The sequence below is a fragment of the Armigeres subalbatus genome, chromosome 2, assembly GCF_024139115.2.
Source record: "Armigeres subalbatus isolate Guangzhou_Male chromosome 2, GZ_Asu_2, whole genome shotgun sequence".
Classification (NCBI taxonomy): domain Eukaryota; kingdom Metazoa; phylum Arthropoda; class Insecta; order Diptera; family Culicidae; genus Armigeres; species Armigeres subalbatus.
Window position 1 is genome coordinate 386,050,922 of NC_085140.1, and position 6,000 is coordinate 386,056,921.

The 6,000-nt window shown below is 35.5% G+C and overlaps 1 long non-coding RNA gene across 1 annotated transcript; it reads left to right on the top strand.

Moving 5' to 3' along the window:
- Window positions 1–1,181: 1,181 nt before the first annotated feature.
- LOC134217326 (uncharacterized) lies at window positions 1,182–2,833 on the top strand. The gene is made up of 3 exons (XR_009980997.1): window positions 1,182–1,824; window positions 2,280–2,387; window positions 2,463–2,833. It is a non-coding gene; the product is annotated as an uncharacterized LOC134217326 (long non-coding RNA).
- The last annotated feature ends 3,167 nt before the right edge of the window (window positions 2,834–6,000 follow it).

The following is a 6,000-nucleotide window of genomic DNA, read 5'->3' on the forward strand; positions in this document are numbered from 1 at the left end:
GTCAAAGAAGGAAAATCCATACGATTTGACAGCTTGGTACCCAACATGTTTCGGACAGCAGAACAAGGGGAACCGAAGCGACAATCTTTATCTAGTAACTAAAATATCTTTTCTTTGGTGCGATTCGCGAATTGGGTCCTAAAGTCCTAGTATGTACCTAATATTAGGTACTTTTCACTCAAATTGAGGTTTTAGTGTGGGAACCTCTTGTCATAAAAGGAGTCGAGTCAAGTACGAGACACTGAAAACGACCTTACTATTGAGGTCGAAATATGTATCTGTCAAGGTACAATTAAGAGGAATTAAATGGGATTGTACAAACTCGTCTTATGACAATTGTAACACTTAAGTGAAGACATTCCACTAAAAAGCTCAAAATAATTTTCTTATCAAATGCTTCCTGAAATTAAGTAAAACACAGATAACAGATATTGAGGCTGGCATCCGAAACGTGTGTAAACATCGGCAACCGTTAGTTCAAATGTATTTTAAATTAGGACCGCGTTTAGCAATCGATTGGAGATGGCGCAAGGATCATTGTTATTGAAAACGCAGCCCGAATGCGGCTGTCAAATCCATTGACTGCGTTCGACGGTTGTTAATCAGCTGCGTCCGTATGTACTGCCGCAATCAGTTGAGTAGATGGCAGTAGTGGGCCAACGTATATCAATTTAAAAGTTTACACAGGATTTTCAATAAAATTTGTTCTAGCTCAAATATCTGTTATCTGTGAGTAAAATTTACTTAATATTAAGTCAAATATACTTAATTTTGAATAGAAATTAACCAAAATATAGGTAAATTTTACTTAATTTTTGTAAACATTAGATTACTTAACGTTGGGTTCCCACACTTTACTACCCTTGTTCAGAGTGTATGTAATTTAGAGTGGCGACACTGTCAGAATTGGAACAAAATTCATCTGTCATTCCCATACAAAATCGTGTTCCAAACGAGCAGGAGACCTGTCAAATGCGGCACCTGTCGCCACTCTTAATTACATACACTCTGCCCTTGTTGAGTGATTTTGCTCTTCATTGTATGACAACAAAGGGAAGGGAAGAGGGAGAGAAATGCTAGCGGTGGTTTTCATACCACTAACCAAGCCGTCCACAACCAGGATGTTAGGCAAGAAGATTCACGCTTCGATTGTGTGCAGTTGAATAGATGGTCTCCCGGATAAAAATTTACAGTAACTTGTATGACATAACCCATTGAAATACAATAGATTGTGTGGCAAACAATACAAACTATTGTATGCTTATTGTAAAATGTTCACGGTTGTAAAAGATCTTTATTGTACGTACATTAAAATAACAATATATTTAAATGTTTCCGATATATTCTATTATATTTTTATTGTTCGCTTATGTTTAGTATTGCTCATCCGAAAACTAAACAAATTTTAAAATTATTCGGTTTGGATGATCTGGAAATCCGTCTAATGTTATTGAATTAATACAATTTTGGAATATTTCATGGATTTATTATATTGATGAAATAACAATTGAAAACAATAAAATTACAATAGCTTTGTTTGTTCAATAAATAAAAATGTTATACCGATTCTCAAGTATATATTTTCATATTGCAGGTCTAGAAATGTTATGCAATACAAATTTGATTTCAAAAAAATGAAAGGGAACAAAAACTTTTGCTTATCATTTTACTCGGAGAATGGCTGGATTCATTTGAGCGTGTACAGTTTTGTTTATAATTAGTGAAGAGATGAAAATAATGAAACTGTATGGTGCAGAAAGTGTCTTTTTCATTACAGTTTCTGCTGCTGGGCAAGCGGTAGATCACTATGGCTTCTGTACCGTGGTAAGTATCTGAAGTGTTGAAGCGCGTTAGAGCATTATTACTGGGCGCGAGTATTTTGATCACCCTCACTGTACTGTCATTTTAGATTAGTCACTCTTTTTCGCATCGGTCACTATTTTCGGTTATCATTTTGGTGGCTGCATTCCGTATCGGTGACGTTCGACGTTTGATAGTTCATCAAATAGTAGCGCTGTTATTTGGTCAATTTGGTCACCTGTCAGCTGCGCTACTGTTTTAGCAGCGCGTTTAGTAGCGACCGGTAAAGTGTCAAGTAATGATACTGCGCTGACAAACGGTTTATACTCACCACCGGTAATCGTAATCTTATATGTACTACAAAAGTTCAATGTACATAATGAACGCAGTGGTTCATCCCGAACAAAAAATAAATGAAAATTTTATCATCATAATACCTGATGACATGCCTGGTAACATGTATCCTTGTTCCTTTACAGAAATGAAGCTTATGATAAATAAAATACTGCTGCTTGCTGGTCACTGATTCAAGATCGTTCAGTGGCTACCATTGGCCAATCTCACCAACGGGATAATAACTGATGCAGGTATTTTTTTGTTTTCTTCTCGACGTATTTTTTCTAATAAAACTGACATTCTTTTATAATTTACATTTTTCACAGGTTTATATCTATATGTACTGTCTATTCGGAACAAAGTTAGTACGCTTTTTAAACCGATGTTGGATTTTTCTCCAGATACAGGCAACCCACTTAACTTTGGAAGTAGTGCGCTGGATTCGTCTAAAGATATGCTAAACAACCGAAGGAAAATAAAATAATTTGTAAAACAATTAATTGTATTGTATTTTTATTGTAATATTGGAGTATAATGTATTCTAAATCCTGTTGTATTTCTATTGTAAAACAATAGAAACAGTAATTGAAAACATTTAAAACACAATGTTTTCTATTGTTTTGTCGCTCGAAATCATCCCATTGAAGTACCGTAAAATCAATTGTTTTGCTCCGAATTTTGTATGGAAATTTTTCGATTTTTTTATTGTAAAGATACATAACAACCCCCTTTTTAATTGTAAAGTCCCATTTACCATTCATTTTATCGTGGAAAACCATTATTTCTCATGTGATTTTATTGTCAAAATTCCATTATATTCAATGGTAAAAATTATGTTTTAAATGGTGTTGTAACAATAAAATTTATGATATTTTAATGATATTTTTTATCCGGGCTTCCTTCATCCCTTTCACATTCTATCGTTTCATACTTATTAGCGCCCTAGCAAACGGCTTTCAATCTGTTGAATTTCAATTGTCTACTCCCTCATACTTTAAGCAGAACTGACCGATAGAGCCGATAAACAAATCATTCATTACCAAGGAATGTAATTGTCGCTGAAAAATGCAAAAAAAAACAAGCAACAAAAGAGAATAGCAATAACTCTTTGCCCTCACCTGCAGAGGATAAAGATAATGTTGCGTTCCATTTTAATTGCAACAAACGTGGAGAGGTAATTGTTGTGAACTTTTTTAACTGCGATAACTTGTATATTTCTGAAGTAAAACACAAATCATGTCAATAGATGTTTAAGTTTATATCTAAACATTGATAACTGATACTTGTTTAACCAAAAATATCATCGAAAACCGACTACATCGCTAAATGCGCAGCAGGCAATCATTGTCCTATTCTGTGCAGTTTGGGACAAACGCTTATTGCGAGTTGAGTTTGTCCCAACATTTACGAGAGAGGACAATGGTGTTGTCATTGGCAATGTTGTTATTTTACATTCCTTGTTCATTGCAATCACGGTCGTAAAATCTGTTTCAATTATGTATTATTGTCGCGCTTATCTTTTTCTAGAATGCTGCGGCGGTCTTACACTCGCAGGCTCGACTGCGAAGGTAAACGTCAAGATAGCCGCCGTGTTAGAAGATAGCCACAATTTTCCCGCTCAAAACAAAACCACGTGCTTTTCACGATATGACAGCAGTGTTCGATTGTATTAGTGAGAGGCAACCGGAGTCACTGAGTACGTGGAGAGTGTTTATCATGGCAAGTGCATATGGTGGGTGAGATTTTCATTGACTCTGTTGTGTTTAGTGACCGCTGCGATTACCTGAGAAGTAACCAGCAGGAAGCCGCAGTATTCTATTTTATCTCGAGATGCATAATATCAATCTATTCAAAACCTACTTTTTACACCAGAGTGTTATCAAATGAGAATTCCAATAGTTATCTCATGAGAATGATTCAGCACAATCCTAGCTGATAGTGTACCGCTGCAACCATCACAGAGGAGGAAGTCAGAGTAGACGCGATGCAACATGACGCGCCAAAGAAATTTAACGGTTTATTGATAATAATTATTATTCCTTCACGTGAGTTGCGTCGGACTTTGCACAGAAAAAAAATCCGTGGTAAAAACTACTATTTTGTAGACTACGCTCTGTTTGCTTTAAAAACTTTTTTTGCTTTGAAATTTCAGTAAATTTTACCATGGTTTCAGAGAAATTCACCGCTGTTTCAGTTCATGTGACAACATTCCGCATGAGCCACATTTGATTTTTACTGCGCGCATGGTAAATTCAAACGAGTTTGTTATCTACTGAAAATCGTGGGCAGGGATTGAATCCTAAAGAGAATGATCAAGTCTCTCACTTATCATCTCTGTATACATATACGATATGTAGCATACCGCGAGAGACTTTTTTCACAAGCTGTCATGATAGAGAACTGATTCGGGAGGCTATACCCCATGATAAATTTCTTTTAGAAAGCTCCAAATGCGGGGAGCACTGGCTCTGATGATGCATTTCAACTTGTTCTACCCAAGTAACCATTAAGCCGTTAAAATCGTCTTTATTTCGGCTCTATAGTCGCATTAAAACCCTGTCAACAGTGCTTATAAGACTTAAAAGATTCTTTAGTGCTGTTCAAAAGCCGCTTTTGACGAATTATTTGGCTGATATAGTGCTTGACCCTACCTATTTTTCCACGCCTATGCCAAAATGTCAAAATTTTAAGACGAGTTGGAAGGGAATGAAAAAAAATGAAATGGAAAATATTTGTTTATATTTTAATGCGTTCTTTCTTTTTTCTTCCCGTTGGGGAATCGATAATTTTTTTGATAATTATATTTAACTCCGGGCTCGAACTGTGTTTGATGGTTTTGGTTTAGATTGGCCACTCAGTTTACCATATGATCCATCACGGATTTGAATAGATGTATTGCTGGTAAGCGATAAAAAGCAGAAGGATTCCATCTGCCTCTATAACAGGCGAGAAAGCATTGAAAATGAAACAATAACAATCTAAGGAACAATCTGTAAATAAGTAGACGGAACTTTTTTGTATTCAAGAAGAATCTTCCAGGTGAAGATTCATAAATATTGCCGTAGAATAAATTAACAGCCCATTAAACATTTATCCGGCATTATCCATGTTATATAGATACCACTGAAAAGCAGACACGACAGATTCAAACAAGATTTCTAGATTTCTAGTGCGAGTAAAAGAGACAGGTTGTTCTTATTATTGAAACTCTAGGTGTTGTTGTTATTGATTCTACTAAAACGTCATAGAAAGTAGCTCTAAATTGGTAATAATAATTTCCTTATTCGGCTTGTATCCACGGGCTGGTGAGCATTATATCGAAGCGTTATATACCGTTATACGGCTTCTTTTACTGCTTGAAGTTTATACTGCCAATTAGCACTTGAAAATCATATATACAGCTTATAGGCACTGAAATGTTGTTATATGGGTATATAAGGCTTATTAAAGTGCTTAATGCCCAAGTAACCGTACGCATTAAAATGTTGCTTTAATATAGCTTTAAAGCTGCACGTAATGCTATCCATAAAATGCTTACCAGCTTTTGGTGCAGATATAATGCCGGCAATATAATGCCGGAAAAGGCGAATTATCGTGCTATTAAAATGCATAGATAATAGCTCCATTACCGCATTAGTGATGCCAATGTAGGGCTAATAGGAAAACGTCAAAGCGTTTTCGCCCGTTGTTTCGGGCGAAATTTTTCGTGCTTTCGATGAGTATTTGCGGTCAGCTGATCAGCTGTCGATAATGAAGATCTATCGAATGATATGAATAGAGAAATTCGAGTAAAACAAAATATTGTTTTTATCAAAATTTTGGTGATTTCTTAGTCATTAATTTTTTTATTATGTTTATTCAGCA